Source organism: Haliotis rubra, unplaced genomic scaffold, assembly GCF_003918875.1.
Source record: "Haliotis rubra isolate DU_JTF1 unplaced genomic scaffold, ASM391887v1 Scf457, whole genome shotgun sequence".
NCBI lineage: Eukaryota > Metazoa > Mollusca > Gastropoda > Lepetellida > Haliotidae > Haliotis > Haliotis rubra.
In genome coordinates, this window is record NW_025767143.1 from 863,457 (window position 1) to 890,807 (window position 27,351).

At 42.5% G+C, this 27,351-nt stretch overlaps 1 protein-coding gene across 1 annotated transcript in view; it reads right to left on the reverse strand.

The window, feature by feature from the left end:
• The window catches only part of LOC124290096 (SH3 and multiple ankyrin repeat domains protein 2-like), a 44,237-nt gene extending 21,211 nt beyond the window's left edge, over positions 1–23,026 (reverse strand). The window contains exon 1 of the mRNA XM_046726787.1: positions 22,892–23,026. The gene's annotated coding sequence lies outside the window, so the exon portion shown is untranslated. The remainder of the gene's footprint in view (positions 1–22,891) is intronic.
• Positions 23,027–27,351: the final 4,325 nt, after the last annotated feature.

Below are 27,351 nucleotides of genomic sequence, written 5' to 3' on the forward strand. Positions count from 1 at the left end.
GACCATTATGGCAGGTGACACCCATGTGGTCAGGTTGAATTTAAGTGAGATCCTGAGAAAATATCCGACAGTGCCTCCTCTCTGTTCCAGGGATTTATATCTCCATTTGCATTGTGGTAAATAGCTGAAGTCAGATTGCAAGCAGTGTGCAAAATAGCCACTGGCCCGCTAGCCCGTGGCTAGTGAAAGTCCGTTCGGGCCAGTACATTTCCACAGTCACTGGCCCGACTGTCTAGTGAAATTTCATGGGTTCATTTTTTAAATATACACTCTCTCCGATTAGTTAAGTTATAACACACTTTAAATGTATGCATGATTATGGCCGGATAGATGATGATATTTCACCTTGTTTAGTTTCTACCTTCAAATTTCGGGCTAGTGAATTATTCTGTGGGCTAGTAGCTTTCAGGCAAAGCTAGCCCGACTGGCTAGCAGCAAAATTTGGAAACTATTTTGCACACTAATTGCAAGGCAGGTAATAGTGTTATTAGGCAATGGACGCTTCACTGAACAATATATGGTGTGATGCCACAGAACTTTGTCTCTGCCACCAAGACGGGAGACGAGTCCCTGGGGTGTGACAGCTAGTCTAAAGTTTGACAAGTTATTGGGAACTTGAGAGCCCGGAGATTCAGATAATGTTAGTTTGATGCGCATGATGTTGTCACACCCATTACAACACCTGTTCTTACTGTGTGTGTTATCGTCGTTGTTGTTATCGTCGTCGTTGTTGTTATCGTCGTCGTCGTCGTCGTTGTTGTCGTCGTCGTCGTCGTCGTCGTCGTCGTCGTCGTCGTCGTTGTTGTTGTTGTCGTTTAAATTTCTGATTCTGTGCTGTTCCCGGTAACCACTGATCTGTATATGTTCGTGTGCTGGCAGTCAAATAGCTCTAATGAAATGTATATGTATAACATATACACATTACTTTGACTTTGAACTCGACAAGTACACCTAACCGTATCATGTCATTCATAATGACAATAGTAACATAATAATATTATCTAACGCTGATTGTAAGACAACAGCCGAGGTGTGACCTGGCATTCACTTTAGAATTCATTTACTCTCACCAGAATAAAATACTCTTAAATTTCGTGTATATATTCTACACAGCAGTCGTAATTCTAAATGAGTCAACTAATTTAGATTCCCGGTCCATCCATCACTTGATTGTCTGATTTATTTACAGGCGGTGTCACATGGCACTGCTGTATGGCGTCAGGCAAGAAATACTTCCACTTCAGAGAAATGTTTTGAATGGCGGATTCCATGGTTAGGGTCGTACATGCTTACTCTTTTGGTGAACACCTGGTGTCACTGATTTTCAGCGATCCATCCATATAAATATTACTGCTATTTTCACCCATGACACCAACTGTAGTTTGTTTCTGGGGATAGTCTAGACTGGGTATTCCCCCATGACACCAACTGTAGTTTGTTTCTGGGGATAGTCTAGACTGGGTATTCCCCCATGACACCAACTGTAGTTTGTTTCTGGGGTAGTCTAGACTGGGTATTCCCCCATGACACCAACTGTAGTTTGTTTCTGGGGGTAGTCTAGACTGGGTATTCCCCCATGACACCAACTGTAGTTTGTTTCTGGGTATTCCCCCATGACACCAACTGTAGTTTGTTTCTGGGGGTAGTCTAGACTGGGTATTCCCCCATGACACCAACTGTAGTTTGTTTCTGGGGGTAGTCTAGACTGGGTATTCCCCCATGACACCAACTGTAGTTTGTTTCTGGGGATAGTCTAGACTGGGTATTCCCCCATGACACCAACTGTAGTTTGTTTCTGGGGGTAGTCTAGACTGGGTATTCCCCCATGACACCAACTGTAGTTTGTTTCTGGGGGTAGTCTAGACTGGGTATTCCCCCATGACACCAACTGTAGTTTGTTTCTGGGTATTCCCCCATGACACCAACTGTAGTTTGTTTCTGGGGGTAGTCTAGACTGGGTATTCCCCCATGACACCAACTGTAGTTTGTTTCTGGGGGTAGTCTAGACTGGGTATTCCCCCATGACACCAACTGTAGTTTGTTTCTGGGGATAGTCTAGACTGGGTATTCCCCCATGACACCAACTGTAGTTTGTTTCTGGGGGTAGTCTAGACTGGGTATTCTTTTTCACTTACGTTCTGTATTTTATTCAGTGGCAACAAATATAGCTAAAACACACCAGTGTTGACAAACAGCTCGAATGAATAATAAATTGTATTTTGCAGTAGATGTTTTAAGTGTCTCCCCCAACTGGAGGCTGCACTAACTCGCCTGCTATATGCCGGGTTTGAGTCGGGACCAGACAAACCATCGTGATGGCGGAAGGGGCTTTGCTTGATGATATCATTAAGATGTTCTCAAAATCACAGAGATGCAGCTAGGAATCTATTGACAAAACAGTAACCAGATAGGTGGGCAAATAACCACAAGGATTTTATAAAAATCCATACACGACACGGGCACACAGGATTTTGTGAGGACCCTTCCCTTGAATCAGGGATCGTTTGTGCATAAATTTATATGTGCTGTAAGAAATCATAATGATTCTGACTAGCTGTGTATTGTTATATGTTTTTATCGTTGTCATTGTAAGCAAGAGAAGAAGCCAGAAATGCCGATAATGACCGTTGTTGTTCTGTGTGATTTTGCATCAGTCATGACGTCACGCTGCACAGAAACTTTGACAATTTCGTTTATAAACATATCACATTACTGTATTGTATTTATTTTTAATTTGCTATTTCTTGCTACGATGCCCTTTCCATGCATATTTTTAAAGTATTGAGCATATGCATGGTACGAACAGACGAATGGAAGTTTGAAAAGTTGAGAAAATCCTACACAGTGTAAAGTCTGAATTATTCTTTGGTTACATTTCAAACAAATGCTGTCATTCGAACAGGATCTTTCCTTTCATTTCATTTCGACAGTTAGTATTGGTGACAAAGACCAGTTGTAATTTGATTCTAAAATGTATAAAGAGTTCAGTGACGCATTTGTCGTAGCTGAGTGTGAAATATACATGATGCAATAGGTGTCTCACTACCGCCTTCGCGAAACGTCATTTTGTAGACACTATCCAATATGGCGGGAAGCGCACTTCAAAATGGCGTTCATGTTGGTGTATTTTCGAAAACATCCCTACCGATTCTAAGTTCATTAGCAACGTTTCACAATTATCATTAGTGGTTTCATGAAAAACTGGTACCAGTGATCATTAATATGCTATTTTTGAAATTCAACACTTACAGTAATTATCCGACTTATACAATTCAATACATGCACCAAATAAGGCTGTGAATCGCCATTTCGTAATAAGTAACAAAATGGCATCATTTCTTATGAACCCTATTTGGAGAGGCCATGTTCCGTATACCTAGTTTTGTTTAAGATAACAGTTGATGGTATCACGAAACAGGCAATGTTCCGCAAAATTCGAAACTGTGAAGTGTATTTGAATGCCTGATAAATTTGGAATTTTATTGCACTTCAAAGTGAGGGTTGAAGAGGGAGGACATACATGTCCCTGTGGCATTCGGTGTTAAACATTATGGTATTATTTGCATACTGTCAGCTTAATACAGAATTAATTGTCTTATTGTATTTTTCACTTCACAGTCTGAAAACAGCTTTTCAGTCTTAAAGAAATATTACAAATCAGTATAAGCACTTTGTCAAACTTGCTGTATTTTCCAGTAATTCTTGGCGAGGACAGATGGACAACAATCAATTTCAAAATAAAAACTAAAGAATGAGATTCTTGCCACTGCCCTTCAACAATACACCGTCTGCCAAAGTGCTTCTATTTATACACCTTGCATAAGCAGCACCTCACAGCCGGCTGCAAGTAATAATAATAATAATAATAAGGTTCTGGAAACAGTTGTGGTCTGTACCCGGCAACTGTAACCTTGAGGCACCATGGGTCCGTGATTATGACCATGCAATGCATGAGAAGGTAACTAGGTCGTTTGTCTGTTACATCTCACCAGATTGCCTGAAAAGTGTTATAAAAAAGTCCAAATCTAATACAGCTCCAGGGCCTGATGGCATTCGAAACCGGTATTGGAAACTGTTCCCCTGTGTCCAAACACCATTGCTGCACTGTTTCAATACTCTCGTGGACAGGTGATGTTCTTCCATGGTTCTGCAAAGGTCGCACAATACTTCTCCCCAAGAAAGGAGACTTGACTGATCCCAAAAACTTCCGCCCTATCACATGTTTGAATACACAATACAAAATATTCACAGGGTGTTTGACAAACCTCGTGTCATCTTACTGCTCTTCCAATGATATAATTTAGAGAGAGCAGAAGGGGGCAAGAAAGGGATGTTGGGGGTGCAAGGATCAACTTCTTGTACAGAAAATGATTTCGGAAGAGGCCAAAACATATCACCGCAACCTCTCCATGTGCTGGATTGACTACAAAAAAGCATACGACTCTGTCCCTCACGAATGGATTCTGAAGTCTCTTCATTGTATTGGACTCCCTGAGCGACTACTTGATTTACTCAAGTCTTTAATGAGTTGCTGGTCGACTCAACTTGAGATGTACTCACAAGGGCAGGTGCAGACTTCGGAATCTATTCCAATCAGAAGGGGAATATTTCAGGGGGATTCCTTTAGTCCTTTGCTTTTTTGTCTTTCTCTAAATCCTTTGAGCTTTCTGCTCAATAAAGAGGAGGGTTACCATCCCGGACCTCCTCAGCACAGATCCCCAACACCTCTTACTCATCTCCTTTACATGGATGACATCGAACTCCTTGCCAAAGGAGATTCCAATTTGAAACAGCAGGTTCTCCTTGTCGAGTCCTTTTCTAATGATATTGGTATGACATTTAGACTCGACAAATTTAATACTCTTCATTTGAAACGTGGCAAGGTAACTAATGATGGATCGGTCAGGTTACAAGGGGGAGGAGTTATTGAGCATCTTGTGGAAGATCAGGCCTACACCTATCTTGGAATGCAAGTTCGAGACAAGCTCCAGAATGCCCAGATTCAAGAAAAACTTTGGGCCGAGTATAAATCCCGTTTAAAGAAAATCTGGAGCTCAGAGCTAAATGCTCGTAACAAGGTCAAAGCCACCAATACTTTTGCTGTGCCAGTCCTCTCCTATTCCTTTGGAGTAGTTGATTGGACAAAACAAGACATCCAGAGTCTTGACCGTCTGACCAGAAGGATCATGTCTGATAACAGAGCCCACCACCCTCATTCCTCTCTTAACCGTTTATACATGCCAATCAATTCTGGAGGTCGGGGTTTGATTAATGTGGAGGCTCTTCATGACAGAATTTTATTGTGTACTTTTGTACATATCTATTTATCGGATGATCCTCTGGTGATGCATGTGAAGACTCATGATGAAAGCAAGGAATTCCACAGCTATTTTAAGCGTGCAAAGGTTGTTGGACAGAATCTGAAATTTGAGGTTGACTTTGTTGAAGGCAATGTACTGCTGGACGGTACAGCGATGGGAGTAAACCAGGTGAAGTCCTTTACCAAGTCTGCCCAGAGTCGGTCTTTTGTGGATAAGCTTTCTGAGAAGCCATTGCATCGTGTGTACATGCAGTGTGTTGAACAGAATAGCAATCCCACCGACTCCTTCGCCTGGATGAAGTCGGCTGGTCTTAAATGTGAAACTGAGGGCTTCCTTTTTGCTGCTCAGGACCAGTCACTTCCCACTCGTAATCGCCTAAATGTGATTCTTAAAGAGAATATTAACATGAAATGTCGACTTTGCAATGAATTTACAGAGACTGTCCAACACCTTGTCAGTGGATGCCCTTCCTTGGCTCAAACAGCATATCTTAAACGACATGATGGCATGGCTCGCTGTTTTTACTACCGTCTCCGACATGCCTGTGGCTTTGACTCCGAGGTCCATCCATGGTACGACCCTGAACATGTCCAGGGCGTCATGGAAAATGATGCTTTCAAACTTCTATGGAATAGGCCCATATGCAGCCTCAGAAGAATTCCAGCTAACAAACCTGATCTTGTCCTTTTTGATAAAGCCAATGAATTTATTTATATCATTGAATTTTCTGTCCCTTTTGACACCAATGTGATTGGCAAGATTAAGGAAAAGCATGATAAATATGCGGACCTCGCCTTTGAAATGTCTCGCTTGCATCCCAAGTACACTGTCGTCAGGCTCCCCATTGTTCTCAGTGCCCTTGGTTTGGTACCTCGTGGCGCAGATCAGGAGAGTGCCCGGGTTCTCCACCGGGAGCACAGCCCTTCTGACACTCTGGGTAATGCAGAAGGCTGCAGTGTTGGGGAGCCTTCATATTCTCCGGAAAGTTCTTGGTGGGTTCGACTAGGCAGCGTTTCCTGTAAGAAGTCCCATTCGCTGTCTGGGCAGCGTGTAGAGGGGGCAAGGGCCCTGAGCTGATGATGAGCCTTACCAGCCTGACTGTGCCAGGATCACCAGAACCCTCTCTGCTGCATACAATTTTTAATCTGTAAAAAATAATAATATTAATGTGTCCATTTATATAGCGCCAAACTCCACACCAGGTATGCTCATAGCACTAACAATCAATAAGGCATTATTAAAGTCCATAGAACTGTTTGTAAAGAAAGGTTTTGAGATGGCACTTAAAGTTTTCAAGGGTTGGAGACAGCTTAAGTTCATCAGGGAGGGAATTCCATTTGACTGATGCCATGTTCTGGTAAGACTTGCAGCCAAATGATTTTAGGTTCCACTTTGGTACATAGAGCAGATTAGCCGAGGATGAACGCAGAGTTCTTGTTGGCATGTAAGGAGAGAGGAGTTCTGAAGATACACAGGTGCAATACCATGAATGGACTGATAAGCAAGTGTAAGGATCTTATAGTCCATGCGAGCCTCAATAGGCAGCCAGTGAAGAGACATCAGGATGGGAGTGATGTGGCAGCGTTTTGGTTGGAGAGTAACTATGAGGGCAGCTGTGTTCTGGATTTGTTGGAGCTTTTGGATGGACTCTTGTGAAGCTGCAACCAACAAGCTGTTGCAATAGTCAAGTCGTGAGAGAATCAGTGTTCTCACCAGGGCAGCAGCAGCATCCTGTGACAGGAGATGTCTGACCTGTCCAATGTTACGGAGATGGAAGTAACATTTTCTGCACAGATCCAGAATCTGTTTCTTCATGGAGAGGTCAGGTTGGAGTAGGACACCAAGATTTCTGACATGTAGAGAAGGCTGAATGACCATGTTTCCAACTTTCAACTCAACATGTTGTGATTTTACTAACATGTTTCTTGTGCCAAAAATCATACCCTCTGTCTTGTGTTCATTTAATTTTAGTAGGATTAATGTAGCAGGACAAGAGAAAGTAGCTACAATCGTCACACATTGTATTAACTTGTGTATTACCATAACTGGCAGGAGACAGGTTAAATCTATTTCAATATAACAACATTCAATAATGTAATTTGATCAATGTAAACTTAATTCTCGCTATGGTAGACCTTGTATATTTAGAGAAAAATGCAAAGCTGTCTAACCGATCCACATATCCAGGTACAAATATATTGGTATAATGTTAGACCTTAATGACCCAGTTTGTTTCATTACAATATTGAAATACCAGCAGAAACATTCAAACGACGTTTTGATGTATGGAATGCAATATATTTAACAATTTATGAAAGAATGTTAATCAGTAAATCAGAAGGTTTATCAGACTCAATCACCAAGCAAGCTGCACCTCTTTCCTCAAGTATATTGAAGTCAATAGGTCAATAAATATAGAATTACTTGCCATTATATGGAAAAGTAAATCAGGAAAAATATCAAAAATCGTTTATCACAAAGCTATGAAAATTGGGGTATTACAGCAAATAGATTTCCACATCTTTATAATGCACTAAACTGTATGGCTTACAACATACTTTTAAGAGGCAACTTTTTGGACATACCCACATTGGAGTTCTATTTGTCTCGGTTAGCTCATTTCAGTTTCATTACAGTGTAATTCTACATTTCAAGATTAAAAGTAAAAATTCCATATTTCCATTAGAATATTTCAAATCTATGGGCAATGTACTTTTACAACGGGGTACATGTATTTAATGAAATTATGTGGAATAATAAAACTGTTCACATAAACAGAAAAAGTATTTTGATGCAGAATGGAAAAAAACAGGTATCGTTTATATTTGGCAGGTAATCAAGAGAAATGGTGAATTTTTCAAGCATGGAACTTTCTCAAGAAAACATTGGTTTGACATTTTGCCAAGAAAATAAAAACTTTACTCAAATACCATAGCAAAGCAATTGGTTTTAATGTTTCTTTCATATACATGAAGTTTACTTCTTTAGAAGTTTGACTTCCAACTGTCCATGGTATTAATCATCTGATATTCATGATAAAGCCAAGACTTGGTATAACTTACTACATACAGTACTTTCTGTTTCTTCTGAGGATGAATTACCAGCTGAAAATAAATATTAAACAGTTGCAAAGAAAGATTTTACATTCCATAATACCATGTAATATGTGTCTTAAACAATCAATATTAAGGAAAAAAATGTGAGGCAGTACATGTTTTCTGGTCATTTTCTATTACCCTTTTGGATTTCCTTGTTTCAAGTGGGCAAAGATTCATGTTGAAAATAGCCTATATGGAAATTATATAGAGATCTTTTATATGGTGTCAAGGAAACCTCAGAAAACTTTAAACTGATGAATCACTTGTTAATGCCAGCTACATTTACTATACATAGGTGTAAAGTAACTGGGAATGATCGTACAGAGGCCCAGATAAGCTGCGTATCCGGGTAAAATACGCATAGAAAATTTCCAATTACGCATTGAAAAATATTTGTTGCGTACCAATTACGCATTGAAAAATATTTGTTGCGTACCAATTACGCATTTAAAATGTTAGATACGCAAAAAGTTTAAAACAAATGCGTACGGAATATATTTATAAAATTCGCTAGCGTAATGACAAAGACATCGATTGCTATCAAGTTGTACTGTTAGTATAGGACTAGTGTTGTACTGTCAGTATAGGATGATCGATTTTTTTATGAAATCATTTCCATTATATTTAACTTGGTTTTGATTAGGTATGACATAAGGCAGAACATACCTGCTTAGTAAAATGACTGAAATACGCACATATTTGAAAGCAGTGGGTAACGGAAAATGAAATACCCACTCAACATTCATAATACCCACTCCAAAAAAATACAGTGGGTATACAGTACCCAGAAGAGCTTAATCTTATCTGGAGCTCTGATCGTATGTTTGATATATTTAAGGGGGGATCTATTATTACAGATAAAAATAGGAAACATCCCAGCCAGTCTGCTACCACTGCCTTGAATATTAAAATATTTTATGTATCAGTTTCATCAGAAATAAAACTGCATACAGAACAACAAAAAACAACAATAATCGACATTGATCAATATAGCAAAGGTCGTTAATCAGGACATTTGATAATCAGGATGGCTGACCACTCATCGCAAGAGTCTGTATTAGCAGGTTTCGTTATATATGCTTACTTACAGCAACATTATTCTGGTGTTTTGGCACATGTCTATTAGAGCAGAAGCTGATGCTCACATGAACATACACTTTGATTAGTATTTACTTGGCGTTAAAACAGCTAGAGTACACAATCATGGGTATTTACATTTGGCGGGAAACGTATGGTTCGTTTTTAGATATTTAGATATTATATCTATATGAGCATACACAGTCACCTAGACCTGAGTCTGTGCCAGTTAGGTACAGGGCAGAATATTCACAGATATTCTTATTTATGTTTTATTAGTGAATCTTCTTCTGCTCCTCTTGTTTAAACAAGTCCTTTGTCAGACTTTGTTATCATCTCTTATATTTCAACATGAGCAAGACTTAGTGGACCCGCTGGATCCACTGGAACCACTTGACAGGCGGACCAGACAAACCAGTGATTTGAATATAAAGTTAACACTTGTTAATCCAACTTCTCGTGTTTGTATAAGGTAGGGACCCACTGTTTGATATTCTTCTAATTACAAGTCGGGGGTGGGACTCAGAGGTTTTGTTATAGAGAGGGTCCTTATTTGTGGACCACTGACTCTACTCAAAGCTCATTGTTTCTGTGGAAGTGGGACTGGAAGAATGAATGTCTGTTTTAAATGTTAATAAACGAAATATATACGGGTAAAACCCATAGACTGGTTAAATTGTGTCCATGTTTTTCTGCTTAATTCTTTTGAAATATTTCCACAAATTGTGACAATGCATCTTTCAAAATCTGTTTTCAATTTAACGTAAGCTTTCAAGTCATGCATGAAGTTATCTTTTGGGATAAGGGCCGTTGGGGGTACATGTCAGGTGTCTCTCATGAAGGGTTCGAGTCCGCGCCGGTAGTCACCATAATTCCACGTCAGCTCCGCACCAGCACCCCAAATTATCCCGCCTAATCTTACAATTTGGAGACTCAGAGCAGTGGTTCATGGTACCCCCCACATTTTGATCGGGGTGAATACGATCACCCTGAGAATTCCGATGGCCGTCCAAAACCATTTTCTCATCACCATGAGCCCAAGCCATGTAAATGAACCGATAAGACAAATTGTGCCTGTCATACTCCCGCAACCTGTCCTCTACCTCCCCGCTAGGTATGAGTTGGACACACATCCTTCCCCGCCCTGTACGTGAAGCAAAAACCCCTTTCCCAATTTTGGTACTGACAGGTGCAATAAATGGGCCGTAATCTGTAATCCCCCTCCTTTCCCTCTCCTGCACTGCCCTACGGGTAGCATACCCCCTTAACGAATAACCCAAAGGTTCTGCCAAAATATCCCGGTCCCCTCCCCCCAAATTTCGACCGAACGTAACCTGTGAGATACGATATGGAGTGTCCATGGAGGCAAAGCCTGTATTGATGGCGACCACCTTGAACTGACAAGTGAAGGCTTGTAACCTGGCGGCGATCTTCTGTAGGTTCTTGTCAGTTGTCCACGCATTCACCCTGGCTTTGTATTCTTCGAAGAGGTCACGCGACGTGGTGAGGCCATCTTCGTTGGAGGCGTATAGGTGTACAAATCTGGACAAGAAGGGACAGAGGCAGGGACTTTCCCTTGGCTAGACCGACAGACCCCGACGAAATTCCCCTGCTCGTGGCATTAATATTGTTGCTGTTCTCTGATCGAAGTGAACCAGCGGATTGAAACACAGCCGCATTCTCAATCTTTTATAGTCGCGCCAAAACTGGAATGACTGTGCCAGTGCGCATGTCTAGGTGTCTTCTGATTGGTTGATACAGTGATGACAATCTTCACAGAATCAAGTTTCAGCGCTTGTTCGTATTTCCAGAAACAGTGTTTCACCATCGCCCACATTCATCAGTGTATATCTGTCCCACTGATACACACCGGGTGTCTTCATAAGGAGGACTCAGACACCCTCACCAACACCCTTCCCCCATGATGTTGAGTTGGGAGCTGTCTTTGACAGTTCAGTGGGACATTGTTACTATTTCCATTCATATGTAATCATATATTCTTCACGCTATAGGACCGTTAATAATTTATTGCTAGGGGTGTGGGGTGGGGGCGGGTAATGATGGTGGTGATTTTCAGGCGGCGTCACCCATTTAGTTTTGGGTAATTTGGGGAAGGGGACTCTTGAATTTTGTACATAGCAATATATAAAATTTATGCTAAGAAATTATGGTGGGGTGTCATTGATTTTGTACATGGCATGCAAGGTGTGTCATTAACATAAATTTTAGGTGGGTCATTCACATCGCAGATACTTCTACATATAACTCATCATCAACCCCCTAGCAATAAGTTATAGACGGTCCCTAAGCATGGCACATTAAAACACAGTGAGAAAATACTCATGTGTGTGATAACAGACCACAATCTTGGCATCGTTATAACTGTGTTATTGTCATTTTTCAATATTCAAGCTCTATGATGGCACCCGGTAAATAACCCAGTCGGTACTTCGCCTCTTATAACAATGTGAGATTGCTGGGTACCTATGTTCGTCCTGTAAGCCCTAAGGATGTGTCTCACTAGAGATCTGGGACCAGCACACCTAGTGTACCTATAATCTAATATACCCAATACAGCCCATGCAAGTCTAGAATATATGTCAAGTTCAGAATACCACAGTTTCAGGAAAAATTGTCAACAGCCCCTTGGCTCATTTTATTATATTTAGGAATCAACTGTCACTGTATCACGTGTACATGGCGAGAGTGTTCACGGTAATTATAAAGATAAGCTCTGCAGAAATATTAAAGGTTTATTTAGGCGGTCGCAGAATTTCCAGATTTGAACACACCCTCATCAGGAAAGCTGGTTTCCTTGGCGACAGGAAGTAGATCAACATGCATAAGAGCAAGAGAACACCCTCACCTATAAATCTGCAAAGAGATCAAATTTGTCAGATATTACTCTGGGGTATAAAAGTGTCCCGTCAGTCACAACCACACTGACAGAGTCTGTCATACACACCCTGAAACAGACATACCCAGTGCAGCCCATGGAAGTCTACATGATGTGACAAGCCCAGGTTATTACAGTTTCTGACAAGGAAAAAAATCTCAAGTCTCCTTTTATTTTACTTTATGAGTATGATTTGGAAACTGTTATTCTTTTCTGTAAACATGTACTTTTCAGAGACAAGATGGTAGGTGTCTTGTTTTGAAAGTCCTATGTTTCCGCCACTATGAACTACTTGGTCGGTGTATTGCATCCGTAAACACATGTAAGCTACAGACTGTTTGAACAACACTTGCTCTCCAAATAAATATGTATAAAAATATATATCCAGACCAGTATATAAGCTGCATATCTTTACATAAGTTGATAAGATTGCAATTGTGCCCCTTCTTATTCACACGAACAATTTCAACCTGCCTTGTTAATTAATGATACTGTATTTTCCAAATCACATGACCCCTTCACATGATCCCCACCCCCAAAACCCACCCCCACTCCCCACCCCTGAATAACACCGCACAAGTGTGCACATACCCTTCGATCCTCACCTTGACATTGAAAAAACAAATTTTGTGTGCGTTTCAGAATTTAAATATCGGATTATTGGATTTTCTTTACACTTGAATATAGGACTAGAACTCTCAAAATTTCCCAAGCATGCCAGATCAATTACACATACAGGTGGATGCAGTGAAATGGTCCGACTGAATTTAAGTCTCAGATAGGGTCATCTATATATTACTGATATTAACAGTGTTACCGCCACACATAAATGGTTCAGTTTGAGGCCTGACGGAGTTATACCCCTTTCTGTCATGTTATATACCTCTCTGTCTGTTTTGTTTGGGGGAAATTAAGGAAACTCGGTTTTCTGTTATTTTTGAAATTTTTAATCCTTGAGCAACAAATCCGTTTGATATATGATCAGTATTTTTAGAATTTAGGCAACAGTTTATATTAAGATTCCAAATAAACCTTTAGATGTTCACCTTCCAGAAATTACCAATAACTACAAAAGTTACTTTGAACTCTTGGACTACTGGACAAAATGTGGACTATACAGTCAATATAGCATATGGACGCCACAGAACAACCAGTCTCCACTATCCGTCCTTAGCCTTGATCCAAGGCTCTATAGTGCACGTAATTCTACCTTTATAATATGCAAATATAGATAAGCGTTCACTACATCTAAGGATTCCAGTCTTTAATAGTTACAGCATGTTCTGATTAATAATATTATTCTTCAAGACTATTACAATGCGAAAGCTAATTACCATTGTACAAGAGACTTGTGCAGGTGTAATCTCTCGTATAAGGCGAAAGAAAGACAAGGTGATATAAGTCGCCGGGGTAAAAATCAACGCCTTATCCATCGTTAATCTTGCTCCAAGGCAGTGTACTGGTCCAATTCTACCTTTTACTAGTCAAGTCTAGATAAATGGACAACGCATCTATGGAAGCCAGTCCTTTAATAGTGACAGTGCTTTCTGATTAGCTATTTTATTCTTAAAGATTATTGCCAAAAGCTATCAGTTATTGTCTCGGAGACTTTTGCAAGTCTAATGCCTCCTAAAATGCGAAACAAAGACAAGGCGATGAAAGTTGCCCGGGTAAGTCCTGTCCCTGCTGAAGCAGTTAAAAGGTAATATGTAATTCAATAAATGCTTAAACATTTCTCGTTATGTTCTGCTAATGGTGAAGTCCCCACATCATGTTGAGATGGTATTATTGCCGCAATACCAAAGCCTGCAACTTATGAACTTAGGTATCATGTTGGCATAAATTGGGACTTCTTTACGTATTTATTCACGGTAAAAGTATTCCAGTATTTAATTTCTTTTGAATTACATTATTTCGCCAAGTATCACACACATTAAAGAAGGCATAAAAGCTTTCCGTATTCATATACATAAGTAAAACAATTTATCATCCAAAACTGTGTTCCACAGGAGATATCGCTTGTGTGAGATCAAACGATATCTCCTAGGAGATATCGTTTTGACAGTAGATTTTGTACAATGCCCTGACAATGCTATGACGTCATGTACTTGATGACATCACAATGCTATGACATCGCTGCACTGCAAATCTAATGGCAGTACCATGTTCAGAGATGAACATTTTTCATTGAAAATTAATGAAGAGTGATTTTGGATGATAAATATAATCTCACCCTCGTGTCTTCTGATATGAAATATATCAACACTCGTTGATAAAGTAAAAATATCCTCGGCAAGCCTCGGATATTTGTAACTTTATCAACTCGTGTTGATATAATTGATATCAGAAGACACTTGGGTGAGATTCTCTATGTATCACAAACAACAATGTACGAGGACATGACAACTGATAGCAAAGGTATCAAAATACATTGTGAGATAGAAAGATAGATGGATAGATACATAGATGGATGGATGGACGGCTGGGTAGATAGGTAGGTGGATGGATGGATTGATGGTTGGATGAATGGATGGATGGATGGATGGTTGGTTGGATAGATAAATAGATAGATAGATAGACAGACAGACAGATCGACAGACAGATAGATAGACAGATAGATAGATAGATGAAAGGAGCGGTCATACGAATGCAATCGGAAAACCTCTCTAGAAACGGAGGAAGCAGTTACTACAAGTGACTCCCATATTCAGCCAAATGTCACCAAAGCTTACCTCCAACCAGTATACAGAAATTTGATAGTTACAATTGTACCCCAGTAGTTTTTCACCATTGTATTATCCATTGGAACAATTGTGTAACTGCTTGTCGTTGCTGAGAAGACTTATAGCCGTGGTTACATGGTGGCACCCACTGCTCAGAATACTGTGTTGGGACGAAGTAATATCACGGTCTTCTGAAATAAAACCCATCCTCCACAAACCAGTGGTTGATAAAGTGAGGGAAGGGAGTTGTCCACTTGATAAGGTTCTATCTTCAGAAAGACTATTCTTCATATTCGACACCCTGTTGGCAGAAAGTGGCCTTGTCTCTACAATGAAGAGGAACAAACTCGGTAATTAAATCTAGCTTCGACAAATCAGTGGTTGATATAGTGAGTGAATGAGTGAGCTGTCCACTTGATAAGGGTTTTATCTTCAGAGAGATTTATGTTCTATCCACGATGCCCTGTCAGGTATCACATGTATTCATACATTACAGGAAACGCAAGGCACAGAGAGCAGTGAGCATGTTAGGCGTTAAAACACAGAATGGACGAAATATCAACAAAATGGCCGAATATGTCTCTCTACAGGTCGTTTGGAGAGTGCATGCCCCTTGTCACAGAGCATCCAAACCTGATGTGGCACAAAAAACAGTTCTATCATTGATTACAGCAAACGATAATCCCCTTCAATCTTCACTTTAAACAATTTCGGTGTGTATAAAATCTAAATATCTTACATTCAATTATTCTTAGCACTTAAGTATAGGAGCAGAACTCTCTAAATGTCCTAATACAAGCAAGATTACACATATAAGTAAATGCAGAGAAATGCAACGTCTGAATATAATTCTCAGATAGGGTCATCTATTTATTTCTTATCATTTTGATTTGTCAGAATAACGAAAGGCATTAGCGCCACACATCGATGGCCCTGTGTGAAGCCAAGCAGAGTTGTCGCCCTTCCATTGTGCTTGTGCATACACCTCACTTTCTTCTTTTGAGAACTTGGTGAAAATTCGGTGTCTGTCACCTAGTAAGTAGATTTGATAAATATAATTATAACCCATTAGGTTTACCACTGCAAAAACATTAGAACAAATCTGTAAAATACATGTACACATTGAAAAGACTGCTAGCCGAAGTTGCAGAGTGGCACTTTCAGAACACTGTGTCAGGTGACCTTGTATCTACATAAAAAGTGACAATATCACGGAACTCCATCCTCGACAAACCAGTGGTTGATATTTTGTGTGATTGAGGTTGTGGCTTGTCCACGTTACAAGGGTTCTATCTTCAGTAAGACTTATGTTTTATGTATGATACTCTCTTGTCAATAAGTGGAATTATCTCTATATAAAAAGACAAAAAAACATCCTCAAAAAGACTGTGGTTGATAAAGTGAGTGAGCTCGTTTGCATGAGCATCCAACGTTAATATGTGCTGGTACCATCCAACCAGATGTGGAACAAATATCGGTTGTATTCATGCATTACAGCAAACGCAAAGGCGTATAGAGCACTGAGCCTGTTTGGGATTCAAACACAGAATGGCCGAAATATGGACAAAATGGCCGAAAATGTCTCTTTAAAGGTGGTTTGGAGACTGCGGGCCTTTGGTAAAAGGGCGTCCAAACTTGAGGAACATGTACTAGAACCATCCAGCCTGATGTGGCACAAATATCACATGTATTCATGCATTACACCAAACAATAACACACCCACAACAGGGGGCCTGTTTGGGGTTCAAACACAGAATGGCCGAAATATCGACAAAATGGCCGAAAGTGTCTTTTTATAGATGGTTTGGAGAGTGCGGGCTTGTTGTTATAGAGTTTGCAAACTTGTGGAACATGTCCTGGTACCACCCCACCTGATGTGGCACAAATATCACAAGCATTCATGCATTAAGGTACGCGCAGAGACACCTACAACAGGGGGCCTGTTTGGGGTTCAAACACAGAATGGACGAAATATGGACAAATGGCCGAGAACGTATCTTAACAGATAGTTTGGCGAGTGAGGGCCCGTTGTTAAAGAGGGTCCGAACTTGAGGTATATGTGCTGCTGGTACATCAGATGTGTTCATATATTACAGCAAACGCTAATCCCCTTCACTTTGATGTTGAGTTAATACATTTCGTTGTGTTTTAACATCTAAATATTGGATGTTTACTTATTCGTATAGGTATAAGACCAGAACGCTCTAAATTTCCCACTACAACAAAGATTACACATACAAGGAAGTCTCGGATAGCATCATATATTTATTGCTTATCAGTTTGATTTGTCAGAATAACATGGTTAAAGCGTTGGCTCGTCACGCCGAAGACCCAGGTTCGAATCCCACATGGGTACAATGTGTGAAGCCCATTTCTGGTGCTCCCCGCCGGGATGTTGCTGGAATATTGCTAAAAGCGGCGTAAAACCAAAACTCGGTCAGTCAATCAGTCAGTCAGAATAACAAAAAGTATTGCCGCCTCTCATAATGGCCCAGTTTGAAGCCAAGCGGAGTTACCGCCCTTTCTTTGAGCTTGTGCATACACGTCGTTGTCTTCTTTTGAGAACTTTGTAAAAACTCGGTTTCTGTCACCTCGTCAATTTATTTATCTCCGTCAAAGTGCAATGATATCGGTACTTGAATGTAGCCTCGACAAATCAGTGGTTGGTAGTGTGAGTGAGTGAGGGAGTTGTACACTTATTAAGCATTCTATATTTAGCAAGGTTTATATTAGGTTTATATCTATGATACCATGTTGTCATTAGGTAGCTTTGTATCTCCATCCAAGTACGGTAATATACCGGCTTTGACAAACCAGTCTTTGATAGAATGAGTTAGTGAGTGAGTGAGTGACGGCTTGAGGGAGCTGTCCACTTGGTGGGATATCTTTCCTCAGGAAGGCTATCTATTACAGATGCCTGTTACACAATACCCTGTAGTTAGTACACAACTTTGTATCTGCAGTAAATGGCAATGATATAGGCTTTGACAAACCAGTCTTTGATAGAGTGAATGAATAAGTGAGTGTGTGAGTGAGTGAATGAATCAGTGAGTGAGTGGTTGATAAAGTGAGTGAGTGAGTGAGTGAGTGAGTGAGTGAGCTGTCCGCTAAATAAAGGGTCTGTCTTCAGTAAGATTTAAGTCTTATATGAGATGGCATGTTGTCAGTTAGTGACCTTTTATCTACACCAATGGGTAACAGTATCACGATCCTCTGTAATTAAATCTAGCTTCGACAAACCAGTGCTGATAGTGTGAGTGGTTGAGTGAGTGAGTGAGCTGTCCGCTAAATAAGGGGTCTGTCTTCAGTAAGATTGATGTCTTGTATGAGATGCCATGTTGTCAGTAAGCGACCTCTCATCTACACCAAGGAGTAACAATATAACGATTCTCTAGCTTTGACAAACCACGGGTTGATATTGTGAGTAAGTGAGGGAGTTGTACACTTCTTAAGGATTCTATATTCAGGAAGATTTATATTTTATCTATCATACCCTGTTGTCAGCAGGTAGCTCTGTCTCTCCATCCAAGTGCAGTAATACCGGCTTTGACAAACCAGTCTTTCATAGAGTGAGTGAGTGGGAACAACTATGTCAAGGTGAGTTACACTGGAAATGAGACTGTGAGGTACAGGACAAGGGAACAACTATGTCATGGTGAGTCACACTGGAAATGAGATTGTGAGGTACAGGACAAGGGAACAACTATGTCATGGTGAGTTACACTGGAAATGAGACTGTGAGGTACAGGACATGGGAACAACTATGTCATGGTGAGTTACACTGGAAATGAGACTGAGGTACAGGACATGGGAACAACTATGTCATGGTGAGTTACACTGGAAATGAGACTGTGAGGTACAGGACAAGGGAACAACTATGTCATGGTGAGTTACACTGGAAATGAGACTGTGAGGTACAGGACATGGGAACAACTATGTCATGGTGAGTTACACTGGAAATGAGACTGTGAGGTACAGGACATGGGAACAACTATGTCATGGTGTCATGGTGAGTTACACTGGAAATGAGACTGTGAGGTACAGGACATAGGAACAACTATGTCATGGTGAGTTACACTGGAAATGAGATTGTGAGGTACAGGACATAGGAACAACTATGTCATGGTGAGTTACACTGGAAATGAGACTGTGAGGTACAGGACATGGGAACAACTATGTCATGGTGAGTTACACTGGAAATGGGACTGTGAGGTACAGGACATGGCAACAACTATGTCATGGTGAGTTACACTGGAAATGAGACTGTGAGGTACAGGACATGGGAACAACTATGTCATGGTGAGTTACACTGGAAATGAGACTGTGAGGTACAGGACATGGGAACAACTATGTCATTGTGAGTTACACTGGAAATGAGACTGTGAGGTACAGGACATGGGAACAACTATGTCATGGTGAGTTACACTGGAAATGAGACTGTGAGGTACAGGACATGGCAACAACTATGTCATGGTGAGTTACACTGGAAATGAGACTGTGAGGTACAGGACATGGGAACAACTATGTCATGGTGAGTTACACTGGAGTTACACTGGAAATGAGATTGTGAGGTACAGGACATGGCAACAACTATGTCATGGTGAGTTACACTGGAGTTACACTGGAAATGAGATTGTGAGGTACAGGACATAGGAACAACTATGTCATGGTGAGTTACACTGGAAATGAGATTGTGAGGTACAGGACATGGGAACAACTATGTCATGGTGAGTTACACTGGAAATGAGACTGTGAGGTACAGGACATGGGAACAACTATGTCATGGTGAGTTACACTGGAAATGAGACTGTGAGGTACAGGACATGGGAACAACTATGTCATGGTGTCATGGTGAGTTACACTGGAAATGAGACTGTGAGGTACAGGACATAGGAACAACTATGTCATGGTGAGTTACACTGGAAATGAGATTGTGAGGTACAGGACATAGGAACAACTATGTCATGGTGAGTTACACTGGAAATGAGACTGTGAGGTACAGGACATGGGAACAACTATGTCATGGTGAGTTACACTGGAGTTACACTGGAAATGAGATTGTGAGGTACAGGACATGGCAACAACTATGTCATGGTGAGTTACACTGGAGTTACACTGGAAATGAGATTGTGAGGTACAGGACATAGGAACAACTATGTCATGGTGAGTTACACTGGAAATGAGATTGTGAGGTACAGGACATGGGAACAACTATGTCATGGTGAGTTACACTGGAAATGAGACTGTGAGGTACAGGACATGGGAACAACTATGTCATGGTGAGTTACACTGGAAATGAGACTGTGAGGTACAGGACATGGGAACAACTATGTCATGGTGAGTTACACTGGAAATGAGACTGTGAGGTACAGGACATGGGAACAACTATGTCATGGTGAGTTACACTGGAAATGAGACTGTGAGGTACAGGACATGGCAACAACTATGTCATGGTGAGTTACACTGGAAATGAGACTGTGAGGTACAGGACATGGGAACAACTATGTCATGGTGAGTTACACTGGAGTTACACTGGAAATGAGATTGTGAGGTACAGGACATGGCAACAACTATGTCATGGTGAGTTACACTGGAGTTACACTGGAAATGAGATTGTGAGGTACAGGACATAGGAACAACTATGTCATGGTGAGTTACACTGGAAATGAGATTGTGAGGTACAGGACATGGGAACAACTATGTCATGGTGAGTTACACTGGAAATGAGACTGTGAGGTACAGGACATAGGAACAACTATGTCATGGTGAGTTACACTGGAAATGAGATTGTGAGGTACAGGACATGGGAACAACTATGTCATGGTGAGTTACGCTGGAAATGAGACTGTGAGGTACAGGACATGGGAACAACTATGTCATGGTGAGTTACACTGGAAATGAGACTGTGAGGTACAGGACATGGGAACAACTATGTCATGGTGAGTTACACTGGAAATGAGACTGTGAGGTACAGGACATGGGAACAACTATGTCATGGTGAGTTACACTGGAAATGAGTTTGTGAGGTACAGGACATGGGAACAACACCTGTTTAATGCTGAGTTAAACGAAACACTACAATATCCTCCTCTTTCTTAAATACTAAATTCTGTGCAGTTTGTAGAAATACCCCCGTTGGGATCCTTCCAGTAAAGTTACAGCTCAATGGCCTTTGTTGTAATCTCAGTAGAAAAGGCAGTAGCCCCAGAAACACTTGGTTTTAGAAAGTAAAAAACCTTAAACATGTAATCTGGCAAAAATCATATGACAATCTGCGACTTAGTCACTAGTCTGAGCCCGAGCTCTGTAGAAATGGGCACAAGATGACACTGACAATATGTCAGCCATGTTCAAAGAGGGGTCACATAATCCCGTGATCATGATACAATCAAAGGAGCTGCCAAAGGTTTTGGAGTTTTTTGATTGACAAAAACAAATGCTAAAAGCGGTTCCCTTATTCGAACCCTGTATTATAAACTACTATAGTAATGTGGTCAAATAAACTGAAACATTTCAAAACTGAATGATTAGCAGCATGTTGGTCCTACAGTGAGGCTTGCACCAAGTTCAGTTCTTCAGTTCTGACTAACCAGCTTACAGGGAAAGCAAGTAACATGTATAAAACAGGTTCCCACAGGCTCATTCTATCAACTTTTGTTGTCAGTGTATTCTTTTGGCAGCAGGGTTACATGGAAGTGCAGACAATTGGTAGACACTGCACATATCAAATCATGAGTATGGTCACCTTATTTGCAGTGAAGATTTAATGTAGGTTTGGCTACGTGAAACTAGCAAAGACTTCAACATCCATGCTAAATGTAAATTGACAACTCACTGAACATATTTAAATGAGAATTCATTACCAATTCATTACAACACCACAAGTCGATGTAGTGTATGAATACAACACCACAAGTCGATGTAGTGTATAAATACAACACCACAAGTCGCTGTAGTGTATAAATACAACACCACAAGTCGCTGTAGTGTATAAATACAACACCACAAGTCGCTGTAGTGTATGAATACAACACCACAAGTCGCTGTAGTGTATAAATACAACACCACAAGTCGCTGTAGTGTATAAATACAACACCACAAGTCGCTGTAGTGTATAAATACAAAAGCACCAAAAGCTTCCACGTCTTGCACATTCTGCTTCTCATTTTGGATGGTACAGTACAAAGGTCTGTTGGAATTTTAGACATTTTTAAATCTATTTCTTTAACTCAAAATACCTGAGAAATCTGAACATCATGTAACGATGTGCCCTTTGTTATTCATCATACTTGCAAAATATATTTATCAACTGTATTTGTGATGAAAGATGTCAATAAGTCATTTCCTTTTGAGAAGCCAGGTGTACAATTAATGCAGGCCTTGGGATTCAGTCCCGTCATAGATCATTCCAGAGTGGGACCTGGACCAGGTGACTTAATCTTGGAAACAGGTCAGGCCCACATCACATGATGTGACCAGGGCCTAGATTTTCGAAGCTCTCTTAGCGCTAGGATAGTCGTAAGTGCCATACATTAACATTAACTTACGACTATCTTAGCGCTAAATCAAGACCCAGGGCCTCAGATGAAGCCACACCAGAAAGAATTTATTGAGATTGATTTGAACCTGCTACACATGGTCATATCCTGTCCAAAAATACAGAAGCCAGACTCTTTTCCCTGTCACAACTATTGAGTAAATGACAAACATTTCAACTCAATTAGCTACAGTGTTCAAACTGCTTATTAAAGCTGATAAATATTCACTCAGCCCTACCTGTCAGTGATCTTCCCACACCTCTCTCCCCAGACAAGGAGACTGTCACCATCCTCTACCTCCAGACACAGGGAGACTGTCACCGTCCTCTCCCCAGACACAGGGAGACTGTCAATATCCTCTACCTCCAGACACAGGGAGACTGTCACCATCCTCTACCTCCAGACACAGGGAGACTGTCACCATCCTCTACCTCCAGACACAGGGAGACTGTCACCATCCTCTACCTCAAGACACAGGGAGACTGTCAACATCCTCTGCCTCCAGACACAGGGAGACTGTCACCATCCTCTACCTTCAGACACATGGAGACTGTCACCATACTCTACCTTCAGACACAGGGAGACTGTCACCATCCTCTACCTTCAGACATAGGGATACTGTCACCATACTCTACCTCCAGACACAGGGAGACTCTCACCATCCTCTACCTCCAGACACAGGGAGACTATCACCATTCTCTACCTCCAGACACAGGGAGACTATCACCATACTCTACCTCGAGACACAAGGAGATTGTCACCATCCTCTACCTCAAGACACAGGGAGATTGTCAACTTCCTCTACCTCCAGACACAGGGAGACTATCACCATTCTCTACCTCCAGACACAAGGAGATTGTCACCATCCTCTACCTCATGACACAGGAAGACTATCACCATACTCTACCTCCAGACACAGGGAGACTGTCACCATCCTCTACCTCCAGACACAGGGAGACTATCACCATTCTCTACCTCCAGACACAAGGAGATTGTCACCATCCTCTACCTCAAAACACAGGGACACTGTCACCATCCTCTACCTCCAGACACAGGGAGACTGTCACCATCCTCTACCTCCAGACACAGGGAGACTGTCACCATCCTCTACCTCAAGACACAGGGAGACTGTCAACATCCTCTGCCTCCAGACACAGGGAGACTGTCACCATCCTCTACCTTCAGACACAGGGACACTGTCACAATCCTCTACCTCCAGACACAGGGAGACTGTCACCATCCTCTACCTCCAGACACATGGAGACTGTCACCATACTCTACCTTCAGACACAGGGAGACTGTCACCATCCTCTACCTTCAGACATAGGGATACTGTCACCATACTCTACCTCCAGACACAGGGAGACTCTCACCATCCTCTACCTCCAGACACAGGGAGACTATCACCATTCTCTACCTCCAGACACAGGGAGACTATCACCATACTCTACCTCGAGACACAAGGAGATTGTCACCATCCTCTACCTCAAGACACAGGGAGATTGTCAACTTCCTCTACCTCCAGACACAGGGAGACTATCACCATTCTCTAACTCCAGACACAAGGAGATTGTCACCATCCTCTACCTCATGACACAGGAAGACTATCACCATACTCTACCTCCAGACACAGGGAGACTGTCACCATCCTCTACCTCCAGACACAGGGAGACTATCACCATTCTCTACCTCCAGATACAAGGAGATTGTCACCATCCTCTACCTCAAAACACAGGGACACTGTCACCATCCTCTACCTCCAGACACAGGGAGACTGTCACCATCCTCTACCTGCAGACACAAGGAGATTGTCACCATCCTCTACCTCATGACACAGGAAGACTATCACCATACTCTACCTCCAGACACAGGGAGACTGTCACCATCCTCTACCTCCAGACACAGGGAGACTATCACCATTCTCTACCTCCAGACACAAGGAGATTGTCACCATCCTCTACCTTAAGACACAGGAGGACTGTCACCATTCTCTACCTTCAGACACAAGGAGATTGTCACCATCCTCTACCTCAAGACACAGGAAGACTGTCACCATCCTCAGTCTCCAGAAACAGGGAGACTATCACCATCCTCTACCTCCAGACACAGGGAAACTGTCAACATCCTCTACCTTCAGACACATGGAGACTGTCACCATCCTCTACCTTCAGACACAGGGAGATTGTCACCATCCTCTAGCTTCAGACATAGGGATACTGTCACCAAACTCTACCTCCAGACACAGGGAGACTGTCACCATCCTCTACCTCCAGACACAGGGAGACTATCGCCATTCTCTACCTCCAGACACAGGGAGACTATCACCATACTCTACCTCCAGACACAAGGAGATTGTCACCATCCTCTACCTCAAGGCACAGGACGACTGTCACCATTCTCTACCTCCAGACACAAGGAGATTGTCAACTTCCTCTACCTCCAGACACAGGGAGACTATCACCATTCTCTACCTCCAGACACAAGGAGATTGTCACCATCCTCTACCTCATGACACAGGAAGACTATCACCATACTCTACCTCCAGATACAGGGAGACTGTCACCATCCTCTACCTCCAGACACAGGGAGACTATCACCATTCTCTACCTCCAGACACAAGGAGATTGTCACTATCCTCTACCTCAAGACACAGGAGGACTGTCACCATCCTCTACCTCAAGACACAAGGAGATTGTCACCATCCTATACTTCCAGACACAGGGAGACTGTCACCATACTCTACCTCCAGAGACAGGGACACTGTCACCATACTCTACCTCTGGACACAGGGACACTGTCACCATCCTCTACCTCCAGACACAGGGACACTGTCACCATCCTCTACCTCCAGACACAGGGACACTGTCACCATCCTCTACCTGCAGACACAAGGAGATTGTCACCATCCTCTACCTCAAGACACAGGAAGACTGTCACCATCCTCAGTCTCAAGAAACAGGGAGACTATCACCATCCTCTACCTCCAGACACAGGGAGACTGTCACTGTCCTCTCCCCAGACACAGGGAGACTGTCACCATCCTCTCCCTCTGGACACAGGGAGACTGTCACTGTCCTCTCCCTTCAGACACAGGGACACTGTCACATCCTCTCTCCATGGACACAGGGACACTGTCACATCCTCTCTCCATGGACACAGGGGGACTGTCAACATCCTCTCTCCATGGACACAGGGGGACTGTCACCATCCTCTCTCTTCAGACACAGGTACACTGTCACCATTCTCTCTCCACAGACACACAGGGACACTTTCACCATCCTCTCCCGAGACACAATGAGACTGTCACCATCCTCTCTCCACAGACACACAGGGACACTGTCACCATCCTCTCCCCAGACACAGGGAGACTATCACAATCCTCTCCCCAGACACAGGCAGACTGTCACCATCCTCTCTCCACAGACACACAGGGACACTGTCACCATCCTCTCTCCACAGACACACAGGGACACTGTCACCATCCTCTCTCCACAGAAACACAGGGACACTGTCACCATCTTCTCTTAACAGACACACAGGGACACTGTCACCATCCTCTCCCCAGACATAGGGAGACTGTCACCATCCTCTCCCCAGACACAGGGAGACTGTCAACATCCTCTCACCACAGACACACAGGGACACTTTCACCATCCTCTCCCCAGACACAGGGAGACTGTCACCATCCTCTCTTAACAGACACACAAGGACACTGTCACCATCCTCTCCCCAGACACAGGGAGACTGTCACCATCCTCTCCCCAGACACAGGGAGACTGTCACCATCCTCTCTCCACAGACACACAGGGACACTGTCACCATCCTCTCTCCACAGACACACAGGGACACTGTCACCATCCTCTCTCCACAGACACACAAGGACACTGTCACCATCCTCTCCCCAGACACAGGGAGATTGTCACCATCCTCTCTCTTCAAACACAGGGAAATTGTCACCATCCTCTCTCCACAGACACACAGGGACACTGTCACCATCCTCTCCCCAGACACAGGGAGACTGTCACCATCCTCTCTTAACAGACACACAGGGACACTGTCACCATCCTCTCCCCAGACACAGGGAGATTGTCACCATCCTCTCTCCACACACACACAAGGACACTGTCACCATCCTCTCCCCAGACACAGGGAGATTGTCACCATCCTCTCTCTTCAAACACAGGGAAATTGTCACCATCCTCTCTCCACAGACACACAGGGACACTGTCACCATCCTCTCCCCAGACACAGGGAGATTGTCACCATCCTCTCTCCACAGACACACAGGGACACTGTCACCATCCTCTCCCCAGACACAGGGAGACTGTCACCATCCTCTCTTAACAGACACACAGGGACACTGTCACCATCCTCTCCCCAGACACAGGGAGACTGTCACCATCCTCTCTTAACAGACACACAAGGACACTGTCACCATCCTCTCCCCAGACACAGGGAGACTGTCACCATCCTCTCCCCAGACACAGGGAGACTGTCACCATCCTCTCTCCACAGACACACAGGGACACTGTCACCATCCTCTCTCCACAGACACACAGGGACACTGTCACCATCCTCTCCCCAGACACAGGGAGACTGTCACCATCCTCTCTTAACAGACACACAGGGACACTGTCACCATCCTCTCCCCAGACACAGGGAGACTGTCACCATCCTCTCTTAACAGACACACAGGGA